The sequence below is a fragment of the Phocoena phocoena genome, chromosome 3 (genome assembly GCF_963924675.1).
Source record: "Phocoena phocoena chromosome 3, mPhoPho1.1, whole genome shotgun sequence".
Taxonomy (NCBI): Eukaryota; Metazoa; Chordata; class Mammalia; order Artiodactyla; family Phocoenidae; genus Phocoena; species Phocoena phocoena.
Window position 1 is genome coordinate 146,925,801 of NC_089221.1, and position 24,275 is coordinate 146,950,075.

Here is a 24,275-nt window from a genome sequence, read left to right on the forward strand (position 1 = left end):
TGTGGGGATGGGAGGGGCGGGCCAAGGAGAAGAGTAAAGTAAGGGAGGGAAATGACCGGCCCTCATTCATTTCATCCTGGGACCCTGAAGAAGTCTGCATCGCTCTGCTGTGGAGACCCCTGGAGTTGTCTGGCATCTTCGTGTTCAAGTCTGGTTCTTAAACCATCCTTTCGAATAATGTAAGTTCCCCTGTACTCTGTTGCTCAGGTAGCACAAAGTTGGGTTCTGTTGCTTGTAATCTGTCTTGGTTCAGGCTGCTAAAACAAAACACTGCAGACTGAGTGGCTTAAAACAACAGAAATTTTCTCTCACAGTTCTGGAGGCTGGAAGTCCAAGATCAAGGCGTCAGCATGGTTGTGTTCTGGTGAACAGAACCTTCCCGGCTCATAGCCAGCACCTTCTCACTGTGTCCTCATGTGGTAGAAGGGGCGAGGGAGCTTTCTGAGGTCCCCTTTATCAGGGCACTAATCCCATTCACAAGGGCTCCATCCCATGATCTAAGCCTCTCCTAAAGGCCCCACCTCCTAATACCATAACACCGGGGGTTAGGAATTGAATACATCAACTTTGGGGGGACACAAACATTCAGACCATAGTACAACAAAAAAATCCATTAACTCTCTCTCTCTCTAAAGGCAGAATTTATAGGAATCGAGATTCAGACTCTGGAGTCAGAATAACATGTTTGAATTCCAGCTGTGTTACACACCAGCTGTGTGACCTTGGCCAACTTACTTAACTTCTCTGTGCCACAATTTCCAGAGGGGGATGGGAAAAGCTAAATAATAGCCTCGACCTCATTAAGTGGTTGTGAGGATTCAATGAAATAAAATTTCAGGCAATGACTACAGCCCCTGGCACACCATGGATGGTGGTTCTTGCTGGCATTGTTCACTGTAGTGAACATATCTGATTCATTCGTCCTTCCCCAGAGACCAGCAGTTAGCTCTATATTTCTGTGGGTTCCTGGGCTGCACACAACACTGAGCTCCCCTTTCCTGTATCATATGTGGGTAGGGTCCATTACATACACTACTGTGTGATTCTTCTGATGTAGACAGATAGCAAGAGTGGCAGAGTTGAGATTTCCTAAGAATTAAGAAGAGAGGCTGCAAGCTCAAAGGCCGATGAGGCCAGGGGGAAATGCAGGTGAGAGAAGTAAGCTTGGTAGGAAAAATGATAACCCAATGCAATGACAAATGGCAACTTAATCTGGGCATTAGTCAGGAAGATAATAAGGAGGGCTGGGGACTAGGGCAAACAAGAAGCAGCTCAGTCCAAGCCCATTGCTTGCTATATTGTAAGGAGAGCCTGCTGGTGTAAGAATGGGGCCCAGTGTTGCCAGATCCTTGATTAAGAAAATCTAGAAACATGTTACAAAAAGAAAAAGGAAATACAATCTACTGTGCTAGGCAGAATATAATCAACTACCCTTAAGACAGTGAGATTACCCTGAACACTTGGGTGGGCCCACAGGGGTCCTTACAAGTGGAAGAGGGAGGCAGAAGAGGAAAGAATCAGTGGGACATGTGATTATAGGAGAAAGACACAGAGAGATGAGACACTACTAGTTTTGAAAATGGAGGAAGGTAGCCACAAACCAAGGAATGTGAGTGGCCTCTAGCTACAGGGAAAGGTGAGGAAAAGAATCCTCTCCTAGACACTTCAAGAAGGAACAAAGCACCAAAGTTTAGCCCAGTGAGACCTATGTCAGACTTTCAACCTCCAGACTGTAAGATAATGAATTTATGTTGCTTTGAGTCACTAAATTTGTGGTAATCTGTTATCGCAGCAGTAGAAAACTAATACATCAACTAACTTAAAAAAAAACAAAAACACATGGGCCCAGAAAATCACACCTGGTATCTGTTCCTGCGAGCCACTTCTGATTTAGAATCACTGAATGACATAGAATTCGTTGGAATAACTCATTGGCCTAATCATTGCCCAGAGGTGCCCCAGATCACACATCTGTGATTCACACTAGGGATGATGATTCTTAGGGCAGACTCATGTCACTACCCGGGGCATTGGCGGAAAGCAAACGGAAGTGAGCTAACGTCTATGAAGTCCCGGCCGTCGTGACATTCACAGCATGTGCGCGTGCCTTACGTAAATACACCTGTACATGGCTGGGAAGAGAGCAAGAAATAGCACTTTCAATGGTGTGGGTCACTTGGCCTACTGATCTCTTTAAGAAAACAAATGAGTGGACCAGGGCGAGCTCACAAAGTCTGACTGCAGGCTCTGTCTTCAGAACACGAATCCTGTCTACGAAAAGACTTCCTTCTAGACACAGGGCATTGTGCGGGGCCCTTTCCCTGTCACTGCTGTCAACGCGGCTCCGACTTCCCAGACTAACGTTCCTGTGTCTCAAGCGAGTCACATTTTATTCTTTGTGTGTGTGTGTGCATGCAATTTCTGAGACACCATTCCGCTTCCCCGGAAAGATTTGCACTGAGTGGCAGCATGAATGACTGTGTGTTCATTCAGCAGCAGCAGCATCTATGGCACTGGTTTTCTAAGCTCTGAGTCCTGTGATGCTTTACACTCAGAGGACACCTATCAGGGCTGTGGAATGTCTAAAGTTGAGCCTCTGGAAAATGGTAATTATAGAGCAATAAAGTCCCCCAAAGTGGCCGCCCGTGGGTGTCTTTTAGCTATGTGGGTAATCTGCTTGGACCACAGTGCTTCTCCCCACTCCCAGAAAAGGACTTTGAATACTTTTACCTGGGACATGTTCTCTTCAGTCTGCTGTAGCCCCCAATCCTCCCCCTTTATCTTACACCATCACCCTTCACTCATTCACATTCCCTGCCAAGCCCCCAAAAGAGTTTGAGTTTGGGACAGTTGATGCTTATCCAAGTCCCACATTCAATTCAATTCACTTATTTATTCATCCAATAAATATTTATTGAGCACCTACTACATGCCAAAATGTTCTAGGTAATGGGGATTCACCAGAGAACAAAGTCTTTAGTCTTATGGGGCCTTATAATGAAAATAGCAATGGCAAGATGGCGATGATGATGATGATGTTGCTAATTAACAAGCACTGAGTATTTACTTTGTGCCAGGCTATGTTCTAAGCCATATATATATATATATATATATATATATATATATATATATATATATGTATATATATTTGCTCAGTGTATATATATATATATATATATATATATATATATATATATGTTTATTTTCTCCTCACAACAGCCCTATAAACTATTTCCCTCACTATAAGATAAGGAAACTGAGGCACAGAGAAATTCCCTGCGTATGTGGGAGATAAACATGAACAAGGAACAAATAAGAGACTCTAGGGTTCTACTCTCTCATATGGTAGAGGCTAGCCACATCTGGCTGTTTAAATTAAAAGTAATTAACATGAAATGAAATAAAATTAAAATTTCAGTTCCTCAGCTACATGCATTTCAAGCACTCAATAGTCACCTGTGGCCAGTGGCTACCCTTTTGGACACAGAGCATTTCCATCATTGCCAAGCTCTTTTGGGCAGTGCTAGTCTAGAGTATTGTCATCAATAATGGAAGCTCCAGGGACTGAATCTTCTCTGACACTCACCAGTTGGGAGACCTTGAACAAATGTCTTAAGCTCTCTGAATCTCAGGTTATTGATCTATAAAAGGTAGTTAGTAATAACACCATTCTCAAGGAGTTTGGGGGAATATGAATTATTTCGTGGCTGTTTGAACACTGTTCAGCACATAGTAAACATCTGATCCATTATAGCTATTATTATAAATATATAAAATGATGGGAGGGAGTGATAAATATTATGAAGACAAATAAAGCAGAGACAGGGGACAGAAGACGAGGGGCACTTGCTTGGACAGGTCAGTCAAGGAGGTCCTCCTGAGAAGGTGGCATCTGCGTGAAGTCAGGAAGCCAGACTTAGTAACCAGGAAGGACACCCAGGTAGAGGCTGTGGATGAAGACTGTGAGGCTGCAACTTGCTTGGTGTGGTCCAGAAACAGCATCATGGCAGAGAAGCTGGGAAGGAGTGAGCCAGCGAGAGAGGAGAGAGAGCAGGGCTCGGGAGATACCGAAGGACCATGGGGAGAACTTTGGCGCTTGTTCTGAGAGTGGTAGGGGCACCCGGTGGGTTTGGAGCAGGGAAGTGATGGGATCTGACTTTTATTTTAAAAAGTCACCCTAGCCATGTATGGAGGGAGGGCCAAGGGGGCAGGAGTAGAGGCAGGCAGCTGGTGGCACGGAAAAGAGTGAAGATGAGAAGGTTTCATGTTCAGAGCAGCCCTTCACACCGCTGTCCCCTCTGTCTGAACCTTTGCCCTGATGTTTTCCTGGCTCGCTCCCTCACCTCCTCAGGTCTTGACTCAGAAGAGCCTTCTTGTCCCCTTTCCCCCACCCCTTTTACTCCTTCCCACTTATCCTGATCTAAGATACAGCATATTTTCTTGGTTTTGTTCACTATGGAAAGAAAACACGAGGGTGGGGATTTTTATCAGCTTTGCTCATTACTGAATCCCCAGCACCTAAGCAGTACCCAGCGCAAACTAAGTGCTTGAGAAATATCATTGAATGACTGAATCGGTGTATGAATTATAGAGAAGGAGGAGTGTAGGTGATAACTGAGAAAACTGAAGCCCAGAGAGGGAAAGTCACTGGCCTAGATCCACAGAGCAGTCGAGGGCAGAGCTGGTACTGGAACCCAGGCCTCCCAACCCTGGTCCTGTCCTGTCCCTGCTCCCCCACCACCTCATGTAAGTTTTTCCTTTATTCTTGGAGCTCTCAATAAACATTTTTCTCTCCATGTTTAGTTGTCACTTTTCTCTTGAACCAGCTGTGTCTTGACTCCCTTTCTCCATATTTTCCAGAATATATTCTTCTGTTCAGCTGAACTTTCACTTTTTCTGCAAGCCTGACCCAACTGCAATACCCAGATCGTCATCTGCATCACATGAAAGAGACGAAACAGGAAGCCATGATGCCCAATCTGGTTTCCCTGCCGGGGCAGTCTGCCCAGGAAGATGCAGAGACACTGCCCCGTGGCAGGGGGTGGAGGTGCTGAGCTGAGCTGAGCATATCCTCCCCCCAGACATACAGCTTCTGAGCAAAAACGGAGGTCTTGCCGTTTGCTCTGGTACAACGAGCCCAGGGATCGCCCAGAGAAACCTCATTCAATTTGCCCTCACGGGAAGAGTCCCGACAGCTCAGCCTTCCCTTCCCTTCCCTCTGTGTGATGGCAGAGAGGTCCTCAGAGCTGGTCATTCCATCATGTCCCTTCCCGCTTCCCCTTCCTGACCCATGCAGGAGGGAGGTAATTCTCCAGCTTGTCTGATGGCAATTCTGAACTCTTGTTCTATCCCACCTCTGGTAAAACAGCAAAATTCTCTGTTTTATTCTTTATCATAATATTAAAAATTAAAAGTTACTCTTTAGAACCCTTCTTCTATATTAGGCACTTTGCAAATCCGCAATCCTTGCATAGCCCATCTTACAAACGAAGACTCAAATGTTACCCCGTGGGTAAGTGGTGGAGTTGGGCTCAGTCCTCGGGTCTGTCTGTGTCTGAATCTGGAGCTTGTTTTCTTCCCTGAGACGCAATTGCCTTCCACTCATTCAGCAATTGTTTATCAAGCCATGCTATGTGCCAGGCACTGTTCCAAGCATCAGGTTACGATGATCAACAAGACAAGGTCCAGCCCTGGAAGAACAAGTGGGAGAGAAAACAATGAACAAGAAGTAAACAATGAACCCAGAGGTCATGTTCAATAGACGCATTGGCCATGGACACATTGAAACAAGCCCGTGTGAGAGAACAAGCACAGGAAAGGGGCTTCTCGGTTTGGTGGTTGGGGAAGGTTCCTTCATGCTGATGGATACCAAAGACAGCAGGAAGGAGACACTTTACCAGAAGGCCGTGGTCCACCTCGGGAGGGGGCCATGGGTTGAGGCCAGGTGTCAGGAGGTTGTGGGGGGTGCATGGATGACCTTGGGGAAATTCATGGGGTGGTGTGTCTCTATTTAACCACTAACCATGTAGGGGCATCTTTGTTCTTCACCTCCAGCCTTGTTGATTAAGTGGTGTATACCATTTCCCCTGTTAGGTTTAATGTCAAACATCTCTTCCTCTGTCCTGGTCCCTCTCTCCTCTTCATGCCCGGCTGGGTCCCCTAATGGGTTTTTCTCCTCCTGACACCAAAGGCTGAGGAACCTTAAAGCCACCATCACAAGGGAAGAAGCTGCAGCAGCAACAGCTACCTCGAGCTCCCCCTGGTGGCCTTTCTGCAAGCTGCATATCCCTCGCCCTCCGCGGCTCCTTGAGCCGCTGGCTCCCTGCCCTCTCGGTCCAGACCCCTTTACAGGAGACTTGGTCAGACCTGATGCCTGGCGCCCTCCCCCAACACCCCCATGCGTATCACCCATCCTGGCTCTTCTTAGCTCTTGTCTGGTCACCTGACAAGGGGTCTAGAGCCCCATGATTAGACTCAGAGCCCCCAGACCCCACTTACCCAGAAAGTGACTGCAGAATCACTTCAGATGACTCGATGCAGACTAAGAACATTATCTTGTCCCTTCTAGGAGAACGTGTAAAGGACCCGCTCCCTAATTCCCTTCCCTATCGATGCTGAGCATCACCTCCTTGGGAAAACTTCCCTGAGCCTCCAAATGTGGGTCAGGGTCCCTCTGCAGTGCTTCCAGCGGGTGCTGCACCTACCCCTCATGTAGCCCCACCCAGGAGTGGCCACCTGACCCCTCATCTCTCCCACTGGAAGGGGGTCTCCTTGAGGGCAGGTCAACACAATATCTCTAGGAGTGACAGGGTTCTTGGCACAGGTGAGCCTTATGAGGCCCAACTGGCCCGAGTCTGAGGCCGCTGCAGCCCTGCTGTCCGGACCCTGGGAAACCAGAGCATGCGATTGTTTCCGTTTCTAACTGTCCAGGATGTGGGAATCCTTTCAGACGGTAGTGTCACTTCAGCTTCCTCTTTGGTTTCTCTTAAAAAGTACAACTGGGGGATGTGTAGGCTCAGCCAGGGTTGGAAGGTCAGAAGCACATAAGTCGAGAGCACCCTCTGATCACAAGCAGGGAGATGAGACTTTCTATGACATAACTGAAAGGGCATATGGGGATTTTTGTATCTCCAGGAAGACTCCGAGACACCCCTGTTTAGAATGCAGTGACTCCTTAGATTCCATACATATGTGTTAGCATACGGTATTTGTTTTTCTCTTTCTGACTTACTTCACTCTGTATGACAGACTCTAGGTCCATCCACCTCACTACAAATATCTCAATTTCATTTCTTTTTATGGCTGAGTAATATTCCATTGTATATATGTGCCACATCTTCTTTATCCACTCATCCCACATATATATGGAATCTAAGAAAAAAAAAAGGTCATGAATAACCTAGGGTTAAGACGGGAATAAAGACACAGACCTACTAGAGAATAGACTTGAGGATACGGGGAGGGGGAAGGGTAAGCTGTGACAAAGTGAGAGAGTGGCATGGACATATGTACACTGCCAAATGTAAAATAGATAGCTAGTGGGAAGCAGCCACATAGCACAGGGAGATCAGCTCGGTGCTTTGTGACCACCTAGAGGGGTGGGATAGGGAGGGTGGGAGGGAGGGAGACGCAAGAGGGAAGAGATATGGGAACATGTGTATATGTATAACTGATTCACTTTGTTATAAAGCAGAAACTAACACACGATTGTAAAGCAATTATACTCCAATAAAGATGTTAAAAAGAATGCAGTGACTCCCCGGCGCTGTCTAGGGTGCTGAGCTGGTCAGACGGCAGAGATCTGGAAGATACCCAGAGGGGGAGGGGGTGGGGATGGGGGAAATGGCGTCACGCCCTTGCAGCCCCCAAATCCCTTCAAGTTGTCTGCTACCCTCATATTTTATACTGTTTGAACAAAGTTTTGATTTTTTTCTTCCTACAAAGGTAAAACAGGCATTATGGAAACTTTAATAAAATATAAGCAAGAAACAAGAATAATAAAAATTAAACACTTCAAATTTACTGTTTCCTTTTTAAAAAGGAAATTAAAAAAATTTTTTTTCCTTTTGCACTGTCAAAATAGGATCACATTCTTCTTACAATTCTTCATAACCTCTTTTTTTAAAATATATGCAACATATTGTGAACAGCTTTCCATATGGCTGAATGTCATTCTGGAGCAGCTTTTTAGATGGTTATAGAGCACCCTGTAGTATGCAGGTACTAGAATTTATTTCAAAAACTCCCTGCGGTTGGATATTTTGGTGGGTTCCAAATTTCACTACTATAAACAACTCAGAAATGAGCCTTCTTTTATCCATGATTATGTCTAGGATAAGTTGTTAGATGTAGACTTGCTGGTCAAGGATATGAACTTTTATAATTTTCCTACATCTCACCCTGCTGTTTTCTATGTATAAGTTTATCAAATCATTACACTGGACACCTTAAACTTAATACATTTTTATATGTCAATTATATCTCAATAAAGCTGGAAAAATAAATTATTTTTTTTTTAAAAAAAGAAAGAAAATCATCAGATAATTCCCGACTGAGGGACACTCCACAAAGTACCAGATCATTATTCCTCAAACTGTCAAGGTGATCAAAAACAGGGGGAGTCTAAGAAATCGTCACAGCCAAGAGGAACTTAAGGAGAGAGGACAGTAAGATGTAATGTGATATCCTGAATGTGGAGCCTAGAACAGAAAAAGGACATTAGGCAGAAAAGTAAGGAAACCTGAAAACTGTGTGGACTTCAGCTAATAATAATACATCAATATTAGCTCTTTAATGGGAATTCCCTGGAGGTCCAATGGTTAGGACTCCTTGCTTTCACTGCCGAGGCTGTGGGTTCAATCCCTGGTGGGGAGCTAATGTCCCTCAAGCCTCGTGGAGTGGCCAAAGGGAAAAAAAATTAGGTCATTAATTATGACAAATGTACTATACTAATGTATGATGTTAATAAGTAGAGGATATCGAGTACAAGGGACCTCTGCACCATCTTCACAGTCTTTCTCTAAATCTAAAACAATTCAAAGTTTGTTTAAATAAACAAGCTTAGTAAAATGTTCATGGTAGAACCGAGGTGGTGGATAATATTGGTGTGCCCTGTACAATTCTTCCGACTTTGTTGTGTGTTTGAAATTATGCATAATTTTAAAAATTATTTTAAAAATTAATGTGTGAGCATTTTGTTTAAACTGAAGGGTAGGAAAATCCTGAAATGCTTCAAGCACCTAGCAAGTAAACAAAAGACTGTAAATTAAAATGAACCGTATAGCACTAATAAAGATGTGCAAATTGCCTCTGAGGTCTCGTCCTCACTTGGTGTGCTATGTTCCTTGCTTTATATTACTCAATGTAAAGTAATTTATAAGGATATTAATAACTTTCCCATCAACTTTGGTTTCCCCAACCCTGGACCCCCTCTTGAGATTTTAAGATTCTTAATCACAATTTCTCCTGAATGCCCCATGGTTGGAGAGATGCTACGTATTTACATATTTCGGCAGATGACCTAGCATCCTACTTCACAGACAAAAAACTGAGGCTACCAGGCCTAACTCCCCCACTTCCTGTCCGCCTACCTACAAACGTATTTATAACCTTCCCACCCTCGCCCCTTCCTTCCAGACTCAGAGAGCTATTTCGAGTTGACTCCTCCCTCTGTCCTCCATCCTCCCCTTTCTAATTCTTCCAAGACAGTCATATCTTCCATCCATTATGTTATTGCTCTTCCAAATCTTCATATCTTCTCTACCAACTCTCTTCACAGCCCCCTCCAAGCCTGTGAATTTCATCTTTTAAACAACGAACTGAGTCCTCCAGAAGCAAAGCAAACCAACCACAAAAAGTCTTTTCCCTCTGCCTCCGTTCCCCTCTTTTTCTCATAGCCAGGGTTCTCAGGAGGACACGGTCTACACTTGCCGTCTGCACACACGTTCATTCCCCAGTGCCTAACTCTGCACCGAAACCTCTGCCCATCTCACTGTTGGCTTCCCCAAGGCCCACAGCAGCAGCCTGTACTGTCAGCAGCAGGGGACCCTCAGGACCCAGTGCCTGCTGGGCATTCTCACCTCCCCTGGCTTCTAGGACTCGCTCTCCTCCCACCACCACTTTGTCTGATCCTTGTCAGCCTATCTTGCTGGTTCCTCTTTCTCTGGTCACCCTGATAGGTATTAGAGCTCTGTCCTTGACCTTCTTATCATGCCTTAACACACTCTTCCTGCATGACCCCACTCCTCTCAAGGTCTCCATCATTCTGATGACGCCCAGATCTGCACTTCCCCACACAATACAAAGGGCTGACATGTAACTTGTTTTGAGGACCTACTACACACTGGGCACCGTTTAAGCACTTTCCATACATTGTCTCATCTGATCTTTACAACAAGCTTAGGAGGGTGGTACTATGATTGTCATCCCATCTTACACAGAGAGATCAAACCATTTGCCCAAGTTCACACAGCCTGAAGTCAGGATTTGAACGCTGACCCATGCTGTAACCACCACCCTACTCTCCTTGCAGAACATCTCCATCTGGAGTTTCTTCATTTGCCTCAAGCTCAACATGCCCCAAATGGAACTCATATTCTTTCCCCACCTTGTATTTTTAGAGGAGGCTCTATACTTGCTTCTACAATTGGACAGGGAGGAACTCTTTAAGAAAAAGAAAAGAAAAAGAAAATAGTGACTACAAAATCAGGTTCAGAGTCCTGAAGCTTCAGCCTGGACTTTCCCCAACACACTTCCAGTGCCGCAGCAGGGTGACCATCAGAAACACACATCTCATCAACCCTCCTATGACTCCCTATTTTCCTCTGGCTAAAGTCTAAATTCCTTCCCCTAGCATTTCCCAACTCTGGTCGGCCTTGCCAGGCTTACTTCTCACTGTGCTCTCCTTTTGTTCCTTTTTTCAAGAAATAATTCTTGAGTACTAAGGGTTCTGGACCCAGTTCCAATGTGTGTGTGTGTGTGTGTGTGTGTGTGTGTGGTGAGGAGGTTTTCCCACACCACGAAGCAATGCTCAGGGCATCATCAAGGTGTCCTATAACCCAATTCAAATTCTGATGCTATCTTCCTGCAGTTAGCAACAGATCCCGTAAGTTAAGGGCTCAGTCTCACAAGATTGGCCAACTTCAGAGGCCAATCTCAAGTCCAGGTTGTCCCCTGTGCTTCTGACCTACAGGCTGTGGATCAGAGATATCCACAGCTCTCTCCTTAGGTTCTATTAACTTGCTAGAGTGGCTCACAGAAACATTTTACTTACTAGATCATCAGTTTATTAGAAAAAGATATAACCAGGAACAGCCAGATGGAAGAAACAAATAAGCAAGATGGGTGAGTGAGAAGAGTACTATAAATTAACCAAAATCACGTCACTGGGGGTGCTACTTTAGAAGAAATGGTCAAGTCACTTTATGAGAAGGTGACATTTGTGTGAACAGCCAAGCAAAGAGGAATAGAAAGTCCTGATGTGAACAACTTGAGCATGTTCGACGATCAGGAAGGGGTAGGAAGAGTAAACAGGGAGAGGGCCGGGACATGAGGGTGGAGAGGTCTGCAGGGACAAAACCATGCAGCGTCTTGCAGGCCATGGAAAGGAGTCTGGACTTCATTGGAAGTGGGTCAGAGGCATACGTAATTGTTGAGTGGGTGAAGGATTGAGTGAACACGTAAACACAATGCATGTGCATTGTTTCAGATGTAGTTTGTCTCTGGTGTGTCTCTGCCTAGAGCCCTTGGCGCCACCTGTACCTGGACCCACTTCTGACCACCTGGTTGGTGTCAGGTAAGACAACCTTTGTCCTGAACGCCAGGCACGTTGCTGTTGGACAAACTGAGATGCCCCAGGTCCCATCTCAGAAAGGACAGTTATCACCCTTGCCTGGAAACAGCCCAGGGCTAGCCCTTACCTCCTGGTCCAGGGCTGATCTCCTTGCAATCCCTCAGGACTCCTGGGCGAAGAGTGAGGTCATAGACTAGGGTGGCGGGAAGGGCCAGGGACAGTGCAAGAACTGGGAAAACCCAGGAAGTTTGTATATGTGTGTATATATATATATATATATATATATATATATATATATATATGTATAACTGAATCACTTTGTTGTATACCTGAAACTAACACAACATTGTAAATCGACTATACGTCAATAAAAAACTTTTTTTAAAGATTTTGGATCCTTTCTTGAGCATTCATCTCTACATGAATGACCTTGGACAGGCCTCTTCACCTCTCAGGCTCAGTTTCCCCACCGTGACATGGGGACACAAATCATTGGGTTTGGGGGAAAGAGTAAATAAGACCGTTTAGTAAAATAATAGGTTTAGACAAACATTATTTGCTCTTCCTTTCTTTAAACAAATAATGACCCCGTTGCCTAGAAGTTAAACTGTACCGTCAGAAAGCACCTTTCTTCTTTGCTCCTGTTCTATCAAACCGAGAAAACACCAAAAATCATGTGGTGAGTCTCAGTTCCCCATTTTGTTTATATCCAAGTTGATATTTCCCTTTTGCCACAATAGAAAAAAAAAAAGGAAAAAAAAAAATCGAAACAGCTTCACTTCCCCTTCCCTCAAGCTCCAGCATGGCAATCCCTCCAGAGGCAGAGCTGCAAATCAAAAGAAGCGGCAGAGTCTTCGGAAGGCAAGGGGGCATCACTCCAAGGCTTAGAAATCGAGGACAAGAGCTGGGAAGCCGGGGGGAGCCGGCATTAGACCAAGCCTCTGAGGGCCTCCTTGAACTTGGCTGGTACGATACCCTCCCCTTTCCCCACGTCGCGTGGGAGCAGATCATCCAGATTATTGTGGGAGCAGCAATTCATGTGGCCGAATTATTTTCCTTTCTCATTTAGTTCTTTTTGTCTTGCTCTTTAAAACAATGTCCAAACAGACTGTGGGCCACACCAGATCATCTAGGGTTCAGTGTTTTGGGAGCTGGTTTTCTGAAAGCCCTGGTCTCAGGAAAGCTTAGCAAGTTGCCGCATTTCACTAGGGGGGCCAATGTGGAACATGTACATACACACACACACACACACACACACACACACACGCACACCCCTCCCCTTGCCCCAGTTTTACACCACTCCCCTACCCTCAACCGCAGGAAGTAGATTTCTCAACCAGCAGGGCCGGGTATGAGTCACAGGCAATTCCGTTTTCTTTGGGGGCATAAGACTTCCCTCTCGCTCTTGGGGCCACAAGGGGTTGCTGAGAAGGAGATGTGGTCCTGACCTTGAAGGAAATTCCCATGTCTGTACCGTGGCTGGGGAAGAGCACAGTTTCTTTTCTCAGCCATCTCAAGGGTCAAGGATGCCCTCGTTCCTGGTAAAGGACTGATGTCTGCAGGGGTTGGTGCCACGTGCTGTGTGGATGCTAGGGAGAGGGTGTAGGAAAGAGGGGCTAATATGAACTGTGGGCTCCTCAGCAGAGGCTACCCAAGGTCACGTGATGATGGGGAGTGTGTATGTACGTGTGTGTGTGTACACACACGTATGTGCAGCTGGTTACTGAGGCTTTCAAACTTTCCTCCAGGAGCTGCTGCCTTTGCGGAGGGAATAAAGGAGAAGTCCCTCTCCCCTCTCCCTCCACCTTGGTGGATCCATGAGGAAGGGTGGTCAGGTCCATTGCTCACACAATGTTCTCCTTTTCCTCAAGTCAGTTCAGACTAAGCAAAGAAACAGGGTGGTGGCCCTCCCCCAAAACGCATCATGGTGGCAGGAGAGGAAGGGCCCTCCTTGGGGGGACAAGACTCTCCCTGAATCCGTGAGAGTTGTCCCGACGGCTCCCTGGGGATGCTCAAGATGAGTCTTCAGGAAGACTCATACCAGGCATCTTCTGTTTCTTTTCTTTTCTCAGGTGGAAATGATGCATCCCTGTCTTTGTGATCCACCTGCAGGCTGCCCACCATCCTTGAAAGGGACAGAGGGGAGAGAGACAAACCAAGCAAAGCCAGTGGGCTTTGAAAGCAGCCTTAGCTCTGATTGCCGGCGCTGCCCCCAGGGGCCAGCCCTGCCTGAAGCCCTTTGAGCCCAGGTCATTGGAATGCTGCTATGGGGCCATTTGGTGACCAGAGGGGCCTGTGCCTGTCTCAGGACACAGAGGGCTTCTGTTGGCCACTGAAGCCCAGCGTGGGCAGGTGGGAGGGTACCAATCCCAGACAGCAAGTTGATGCAAGATGGCACTGCCCAGCCAAACCACAGGAAGAAGAGAAATTCAGTAAACAGAAGACACTTCACTGAACCCAAATGAGGTAATTGCCTGTGTGGCTGACTTTTAGAAGAAAGGGGAACATGAAAAACGTATTCTTAGCAAGGCTTCTTCAGCAAAGAAAATGTTTCACAGCATGTGTCCTGGTGTGGGTACACTTTGGGCCATTCTGAGTCCAGAGTCCTGGTCACTGGCTTCTCCAAGTTCAGTGCCAAGAGTCCACGATGGCCTCTGCTCTGCCATCCAGGCTGCGGTCTCAGAAAGATCCTTCCACTCTCAAGGTGTGGAGCTAAAGAGGGTTTCCACTCAGATAACCTGAAACCCAGGAAACAGGTTAAGCTCCTCAGCCCCTGGATTAAGTGCTGTTTTGCAGTGCTTACCCCAGCAGAGGGCAGGGCAACATTGCTCTCTTCTCTCCCCACCCCAGCGCCAGGTCCAAGGCCAGAGGAGGTGAGCATTAGCAAAAATGTGGCTTTTTTTCCTTGGGTGGAAAGGCTGAAAGCCTGACTTGCTTCCGGGCCTTTGGCTGGCCTAGGTGCTACGAAGAGGCTGACGTTACTGCTTCGAGCATCAGCGCTGTTGATTGTGCCAGGAGTGTGGGTGTGTGCATGGGGGCTGAAGCCTCTTTCACCCTGGGTTCGCCTCCATCCCTTCCATGGTGAGGCTGGAAAAAAAGCGTGCGGCTTCTCCCGAGGCCTTAACCAACACCCTTGCCCCCATTTAAATCCTGTCTGGCGTCTGTCTCCTGCTAAGGTGCTGACACCACTGCACGACGTTTCCTCTTTAGCAAAGCGGGGTCCAGGTGATGTTCAAGGGTTGGCCCCCAAAACCGAAAAGAACAAGAATCGAGGATGGAAATGTGCTGTTTCTCAGGAAAACTGCAGAAGCCCCAAATGCATTTGCCAGACAGAGCTAGATCAGCAGAACAGCGGGCTTGGACTTGGAGGCCAGTTCAGTTCCGCCAGTGGGAAGAAAAACAATGCAGAATGTGGTTTTCTAGTTCCTGGGGTTTAGGGAGCTCAGAAACTCCCTCTCTCTCTCTGCCCTTGCTGCACCATTGTTAATTGTGGAGGAAACTCTGCCCTCTCTTAGTATCGACATTGAGCTTCCAGCAACCTCAGTTTATCTGGCAGTGAAATGGAAAACCTCATTTTAAACTCATCACCTATGGTATGAGAGAGGTGGGTGTGACTCCCATGGGCCTTTCCATATCTTCTCCTCCCCCTCAATCACCCTTTCTCTTTCTCCCCTGACTTCTGCTTGTTGTTTCTCTTTTCCTCCTACTCTCAAGGTCCTCTGTCCTCTGTCATCTCTCTGCCCCCTCCAGGCAGCGAGATGAAGAGCATGCCACATTCTGGTTAAGAAGTTCTGCTTTGCAGAAACACAGCCAATTTACAATCCTGCCCTTCCCATCTAGGGACTTGTTTATTTACGTTTAGCAACATGAGGAGAGAGGCTTAGCTGGGAGTTTCTGAGGCTGGGGAAAATTACAGTGATACTTGAAAGTGATGCCCTCACCAAGGTGCTGAGCTGGTGCTGTGCCCAAGCGGCCACTGAGCTCTGAACAGAGGGGCTTGTGGAGGGGCGGGGGGTGTCGGAAAGGAGGGAGGCTAAGGTTCCCCCTTGGAGTCATGGTTAACTTTCTCCGTGTTCCCAAGCCAAGAGACAGAGACAGAAGCAAAGAGGGAAAGAGGGAGACAGAGCAAGACACAGAGAGAGCCAGAGAGACAAAGAGAGACCAGAGAGGGGAGAGACAAAAAGTCCAAAGGGTAAAGGGAAAGAAAGAGGTGTGGCAGTTCTTGAATAATATTAAAAATCACAAATAAGATTTGAAGAGAGGGGAAAGGGTTTAAAAGGGATTTTCCCCCTTATTTACTACTAAATGAAAGAGCCCCTGCAGCAGGTGACTGGCGACCAAGGGAAGTTCCATAAGAACCAAGACCAGTTAAGTGGCAAGGTCCCCGAGCCTTTGTTCCTGGCCTGCAGGGCAACTTGTACCTTCTGCATTTTTCTGTGGTGCAGGGTGGTTGAAAAGTACGGTAGACCAGGCACTGCAGCTTGTCCTGAAGAGCCAGGTCATGGGTTGATCTGTCTGGGGTGTCTCATGTCCCCCATTCCATTAGATATCCCTGTCCTACTAACACCTCTCCCCCCAAGCTGTAGATGATGTGTTAAAGCAGGGAGTGCAGGCCCAGGATCATACATATCCCAGCTGGAACTCAGGACCTGCCACTTACTAGCTATGTGTTTGAACCAAATTCCCTAATCTCTGCGAGCCTTGGTTTTCCCATCTGGAAAATGGAGGTATTAATATCCCACAGTGTTATTATAAGAATTATTAATAATATTAGTACACTATTAAACAAGGAAACAAGTAATGGTCTTGGCTTTTAACCAACACATACTGAACACCACACTGTAGGTGTGTGTCGTACATTCATGAACCCAAGTCGTCCTCACATCACCTCCACCAGGTGTGGACCACAAACATTCTCACTTTTTTTTTTTTTTTTTTTTTTGCGGTACACGGGCCTCTCACTGTTGTGGCCTCTCCCGTTGCGGAGCACAGGCTCCGGATGCGCAGACTCAGCAGCTATGGCTCACGGCCCAGCCGCTCCGCGGCATGTGGGATCTTCCCGGACCGGGGCACGAACCCGTGTCCCCTGCATCGGCAGGCGGACTCTCAACCACTGCGCCACCAGGGAAGCCCAACATTCTCACTTTTTACATGACACTGAGAAAGGCAAAACCAAAAGTTCCTGCTGACAGGGTGGCTCCAACACCCTTCCCTTTCACAGCCAACACATCATAGGCGAACAAGATACGTGAGCTTCCTTTCCTTCTCCACCTACCAATGGTTTGGCTTTCTGTTTGGACAGGCCCATTCCCTGCAGCTGGAGTCCAGCCCTGCAGAGCTGCAGAACCCTGGAGAAGCAGCCCAGCCTTGGAGGGTGTCGGGAAGCACCTCGTCCCAAATCCATCAGCCAATAGCTGGCGGAGGCACCCTGGGCAAAATCATTTTCTCTCTCTGAGGCCTCTGATTCCTCATCAGAGGAATAGAAGTAGAGGTGATGCTAAGGTTGTTCCTGCCCAGACAAGTTATTTCGAGGACCCAGGGTAGGGAGGCGGTGTTATCAGTACAGAGAAAAGCCACAGCTCACAATGACGGGCAGAATTCTCTTCCTCTCTCTCAGCCCCACCAAGAGCCTCTGTTAGACCTATAGACCCTCGGGGCATAGGCTGGGCTGTGGCTGCATCCAGACTTTAGAAGGGGAAAAAGGAGGACCACACAACCTGAAACTTACTCTGACATGGGGTTTAGGCCCCCAGTCCATTGAGAGCAGTCAAATTTCAGGATAAAACACATAGGTTGAGAGATCAGACATGTGGGGCTTCAAGTCCATCTTAAGAGTCTCTTCCTAGCTGTGTGACCTTGAGCAAGTCACTGTCTCTCTGAGCCTTAGTTTCCTCATCTACATAATGGGAATAAAACTAGTGCTACCTCCAAGGGTAGATGTAATAAAGCAAGGCTTAGAAAGCACCTAGCCCAGCCTCCAGGGCACAGCAAATGCTCATCCACGCTGCTGCCCCTGCACCTGTGCTGAGAGCCGAGGGGCTGTGCTCCCGGGCTTCCCATCCCCACCTGACTCAGGGCCTCGTCCTGCCACCGCTGTCCATACCGGATACGAGTGCCACTTGCAGGGCACGTAAAATGGCGTTTGAAAGATGAAGGCTCTGTACAGCTCATGGATTTTCTGTTTAAATTTACTGATTCCCTAATTATAATCTCAGCAAGGAGGAAAGGACCGAGACCAGCAGGGGCTGTCGAAGAACAATTACTTGGCAATTTTCTTTTTACCAGCGGAAGCGAAGGGAGGTGTAGGAGCACGACACAGGGAGCTCAGATGGGTGGCTGCCTGGGAGCCGACTCAGCGTTTCTTTGGAGGGCAGCCACGGGGATGGTGCTTGGGGGGCAACGGGGCAGGGGGAGCTGGCGGGTGGAGGGGAACTTACCCATAAAGTGACATCTCTTTGACATCCCCCTTTCTTGCAAAGCTGAAACAGAGGCTGCTCTCCCCTTCCTTCCTGGTTAACAGATAACTGTAGGGCACATACCTATTTGACAGATCTTTCTTTTTCTTTCCTAATCTCCAAAAGTAGAAAGAACACTTGCATAGAATTATCCAGGGTGCTTGTCAGAGATTCAGGCCCCAAAGTCTCACCTCAGACCTACAGAATCAGCCTCTGCCACCTGGGGGTGGGCACTGACATCTGCACGTGGCTGCTCACAGATACTGAAGGCCGAAAGCCCCCCACGGTGGGCTGTAAACTCCTCGAGCCCATCCTGTTTCCACATGGCAGCAAGATGCAAGGCTGGGCCCGGTGTCTGACACCTGGCGATCCGTCATTGCATCCTTGGGCAACTCAGCTCATCACCTCTTGGATGCCTGGGGTCACCCGCTATGGAAGTGTCAGACGCAGAAAAGGATGGCTGAAGGCTTGCCTTGTCCTCTGCACGGAGTGGCCCAAGCCAGTACTTTGTCATTTGCAGAGTGTCAGATCCAGAAGGACTCTAAGCAAGCAGTTTCTGAGCGTGAGAACAAAGATGCCTGGGCTTCAAAATGTGGTTCCACCGCCACTTACCAGCAAGACAACTTTGGACGTGTTGCAGCACCTCTCTGTACTTCACCTTCCTCAACTGTAAAAATAAGACAATAACAGAACCATCTTCCTGGGAGGATAACTTACGATTACGTGGGACACATGCACACCAATGCACGTGTACACCCATGCACGCGCACACACAAACATGCGTGCGTGAACACACGGTACCTCACAAAGTGCCGGGCATCTGCGAGCTGCGAATTGACTGCTGTTGCTGGAGGCTTACTACACTCTAAGCACAGTACTGAGTGCCGTAGCTGGATTTTCTCATCACATCCTCACCACCTGGTAAGTAGGTTTTTGTCCCATTTTACAGAGGAGGGAACTGAGGCTCAAAGAGATGAAGTGACTGGTGCCAGGTTAAAGAAGCAGTAAGGTTGGAGCCACTGGTTTATTCACAAAATATTGACTGCTCTGTGTGTGCCAAGCTCTATTCAAGGCATTGGGGATTTTGTGGAAAAGAAGATAGACAAGGTTCCTGGTCCCTTGGCAATCACGTCTGTTTGGGGGAGATTTGGAGACTGACTCTAAATTGTCTGACTCCAGAGCCCAGATGTCTGCCCACCACGCGTACTGCCTTCTTCATAGGCGATGGGTCTTATGATCATTGTCAAGCACGCGGCCAAGCCTCTCCCATCTCCTGTCGCTGCGTCTGGGTCCTGGGACTCTGTACTCGGAACAGAGTGGGACTTGCTGAGAAGAGCTCTGATCCTGGGATGGGGAAGCAGGTTGAGGGTAGAATACAGACCACCAGGTTCAGAGTGAGGGTCGGAGGGTCTCAAAAACTGTGAGTAGAAACAGTACTCATTTTACAGTCAGATCTAGCCTTTGCTGCTTGTGATTCCTGAAAACGTTGTCCAAAGTGCGTTGAGATCTCCCCATCACTAGGAAGGATACCTGCTCCTCCCCCAAGTCCCCTGACCTACATCTTCTCAGGATCAGAAGGGCGGTCACCCCTAGCCAGGTGGGCTGCAGATCAGGGAGTAGGAACCTAGGCTCCCTCTAGTGAGACAGTGGGGGACCTGCGTTCTAGGCGCAGAGCAGCCTCTCTGTAGGACTTCCTCCCTGTCAAGAAGATGGTGGGGTTGAGAGAGTCCTGGTCAAAAATAGCCCCTCCTGTGGCTGCCAAGAACGGCAACAACTCCCCGGCAGAGCTGTCTGGAAAGCTCACTCTTCTGAGGTCCTTGCCTCTGCACCTAAACTTCCCCCAGCTGTGCACACACAGATCCCTGGGTTCTGGCCCCATGTGGCTCCCTCAGCCTCTGCACCTAAACTTCCCCCAGCTGTGCACACGCAGATCCCTGGGTTCTGGCCCCATGTGGCTCCCTCAGCCTCCACACCATACTCTTTGCCACACCAAACAAGCACTGCTTTCCCTGCTGGGCCCGTTGGGCTGGGCTTTCCCCTGGCCCCTTCCTGCTCACCCCGCTGCTCCCTACCGACTGGGGGTGGGCCATGACAGAGATTGGCCCTGAGCCCCATTTCCGTGCTCAGCTTTTCCTCCTGGAAGCCACCCCATAGTATTTTTGGAGTCACTTAACATCCTAACGATTAGCAAACTCTTGCAACCAGACGCCTGGGCTCTGTTGAGTCAGCAGAGGTCCCAACAGCAGTGGAGAACAGACCATGGGCAGCGTCACTTCGAATGAATCTCGTGACCTCTCAGGGCTGCAGTCTCCTTGCCTGAAAACTGAAACAAAAGGCTGAGGTTAAAAGGGACAAAATATGGGAAAGCACTTTGGAAAGTATAATGCACAAGCCGCTGTTAGTATTTCTATTATGTTTGAAACCGGGAAATCGGCTGAGATGCCTTATCCTTTAGGATTCCAATGGCTTTTCTTGGATGTCCCCCCACCACGACCATGTAGTGGGCCCCTTCTGCTCTCAGTCTCTCTGCTATTATGTAGATGTGGGGAGAGGGGTACGGAGGGCAGGGTGTTCCCAGTCACCTGGACTTCTGAGCACCTGCCAACGCTGAATTAGGCCAGCTTAGGGAACTGCTTGGTTTCATAGGTACCCTGATTCTATTCCACATCAAATCCATCTGAATTTGTAATTCAATCCCTTCTCCTAATTTTCACTTTAAAAATCTGACAAATCCTTTGTATGTAGCCAACGTCATGGGAAGTCTGGGGAGACAGACGGAGCTTACCTCACGGCCACACAGACAACTTAAAGGTGAGTTTCGACATCTCCCTAAACATCCCTTGGTTATTCCCAATACCTGGAGGCCAGCCTCCATCTCCACTTCCCTAAGCCCTCTTCAGCTCTCTCCCATCCCAAATTCCTACCACAGAGAAGTTTAGGTCTTTCTTTCTTCAAGGACCCACGCCTCTATCTACAAAGGCAATCCCTTCCCTGAGAGGAGCTTAGGTGTCAGTTGAGGGGATAATAACTTCTTTCTCTCCACTACACTTTATCTCTAGACTCCCCCATTCATGTGGGTAAGAGATAGGAAAGAATGAGGGCTGATGGGATGCTACTGCAGGGGCAGAGAGTGAGGACGTCGCAGAGAGGAGCTCCGAGGCTACACAGAGTTCTGCCCCATAGTTATTTTGGAGGGGGTCTTAGCCCCTCAAGTCAGAGAATCAAACTCAAGCATTTTCTCCTCTACATGGCAGAGTCTTAATAAAGGTTTGTCCTGAGCTGACCTAGTTCACTAACATATTAAGGAAGGCAGAACCCATACTCTTTCCAACCGAAGCTGAAGCCACAGAAGCAAAAGGGCCCTGGAAACGCCTCCAGGCCCATTGTGTCTGGTCCTTTGTCCTACTGCTCTGGAACCTCTGAAGCCCAAGGACACCCAGCTCTCAGACTCGTGGCCAGAGACAGAGACAGGAGATGTGACTGAAGCTTGTGAGTAAGGAGGGGAGACGCACAGTCATTGCAGACTCCAGATCATTCCATGTGGGATCAGCACACCCTGGAGAGGCAGCCGCGGGTCTCTTCATCTGTATAGTGGTCAACATCATAACAATAACAACAGAAAATGATAATAGCTGCCCTTATTTGAGCGCTTATTATGTGCCACGTCCCTACACACATTTTTCATTGAGTACGGTAATCATATGATGTAACTACCCTCATTTTACAGAGTGAGGACTGGAAGAACCGAGGCTTAAGAGGCTTCGTTGGTCTAGAGGTGACATAGCTCGGAGGTGTAGGAACTGGGCTTTTAACCATCACATGGCCCTGCCTCCTAACCAGTATACCATTTAACACTTGTATCAATTCTCAACTTAGAAATGAACTTCTCAGGTACGATTTTATTTACCCCTCACCTCGATATACCCAACCTGGAAGCTATGTTACAACCACGTCACAGACAAGGAAACGAGGCTTAGACAGATGACAAGGTTTGTCCGCCTCTCCTCGGCTCACTGGAATTCGAGGGCGATGCCAAGGTAAAAGGTATTGACATTCTGCAGTGGAAAGATAACCTGGGGCGGGGGGAGTGTATATTAAAGGGGTGAGCATCTCCCTCCCCCGCATGAGTAAGCTTACGGACTAGATGGAGAAAAACAACACAAACCACCCAAAAAGCTTTCACATCCCCTTTGGTATGCCATTGCCTCCTGCCCTTCTGGGAACATGCCAGCTTGGCACTGAGCTTGAATTCCTCTAAGAGTTGAGTTGGTTTCACTATTTGAGGCTCTGGGCACAGTGAAAAGGGCGGGTTTTCTCGGATCTGCAGTGAGCATTACACCAGAGTTTGGGAAATAGCCCCTACTCAGCACTGCACCGATGCAAATGCCCCAGTGTCTCCCTCCTGCCCACTAGCCGCCCAGGACTCTGTCGGCCCCACTGGGGGCTGATGTAATTACCAATATGAGGATGAATATTTAAAGGGACTTTTATTTAACCGGTAAGTGCCTCCTCTCCAAGTTCCCTCCATCACTGCCTCTAGATGGATTTCTAGAAGGATTGTTCTGACTTAGACCCGGAGCTGCCTGTGGTTTGGCCTTGGTCATGTGACCATTCTTCCGGCTTTCTTGGTGGGTGGCCTTAAAGGTAGAAGGGACTAGTCAGTCTGGCCTGGCTGTGAATGTCAGGGTCAGCCCCTCTATTCTCCATGACCGGATCTGGGGAAACAGGACTGTGACTGGTACAGAGAAAGGGAGACAACCGTAGAAGCAGAGGGGACTGGCCACCCATGACGAATTACCTCTTTACTATTTCTGACACCCGCCTTGGTGCCACAAGGGATTTGGGTCATTTGTGACATTTATGTAGTAAAATATAAAATGCAAGTGACCCAAAATCTGAAGGCAGTGTAGAATTTGGGTTAAAAACGCAGGCTCTCCACTCTCATTGTCATTGTTGTGGGAGAGGCAGCCTCTCTATCTGTGCAGGGGCCCCTAGAGTGACCCAGGACTGTTGTGATTTTAGCAACTGAAAGTAGCTGCCTCCCCGGAAGCTCCTTGGTCCTGGGGAAACCAGGACAGTTGGTCACCCTGCCCGTTTAACACCAGAATCAATTCTGACAGTTGGGAGGTCTTATCCCCATTTTAAAGATAAGGAAATAGAGGCTCAGGAAGCTGGAATACCTGGCTTATGGGCACACACCTAATGAGTGGTTACGGTGGCAACTTAAGTTGAAGTCTCACGAGCTCCAAAACCCACGTTATCCATGGTGCTCTAAACCAGACAAGATCCCGACCAGAGCAAAATTTCAAGCCTGTTTTGGTGGATTTATTCAAAAGAGCTTGGTGGCTGGAGGAACCCAGATTGTCTCCATGAACAGTGGGGAGGTGGGCATTCCTCCTTGGGCTGCCCTTGGCACTGGGGATGGAGCAGAAAACAGACCTGGTCCCACTGTCTGGGAGCTTGCAGACTGGGGGGACAGACATCAGGCAGACACCTATATAAAACAGAGTCAGGGAAGGCCAAGTGCCCTGAAGAAAGATACACGCACACACACCTGCCCCCGCCGGGTAAGGGAATCGGCGGTCAGAGGGGCGCCTTCCCGACAGAGTTGTTGGAGGGACCTCTCTGTGGAGGTGACATGTGAGCACAAACCTGAATAAGGTGAGAACAACTTTGTGTGAATAGCATTCCAGGCCGAAGAAGTGCAGTGCAAAGGCTCTGAGTCCAGAACATGCTTGGCCTGTGTGAGGAACAGCCGGGGGCCCGCGAGGCTGGAAGGGAGTGAGTGAGGCAGAGGCTGCCGGGACCTTAACCCGGAGCCTTGCAGGGAGGCTGCTGGAGGGTTCAGGGCAGGAGAAAGTCAGGACTGTGAACTGGAGGTGACAGAGATCAGCCCCTGCTCCCCACCACAGTCTCAGCCACAGCAGCCATGTCCCCATGGGCCCCAGGGCTGTGGTCTCCTCTGGCCAGGTGGCTCAGGGTCAGGGCCACCAAAGTGGGAGATGAGGGTGGAGTACCTTCCCCTGTGT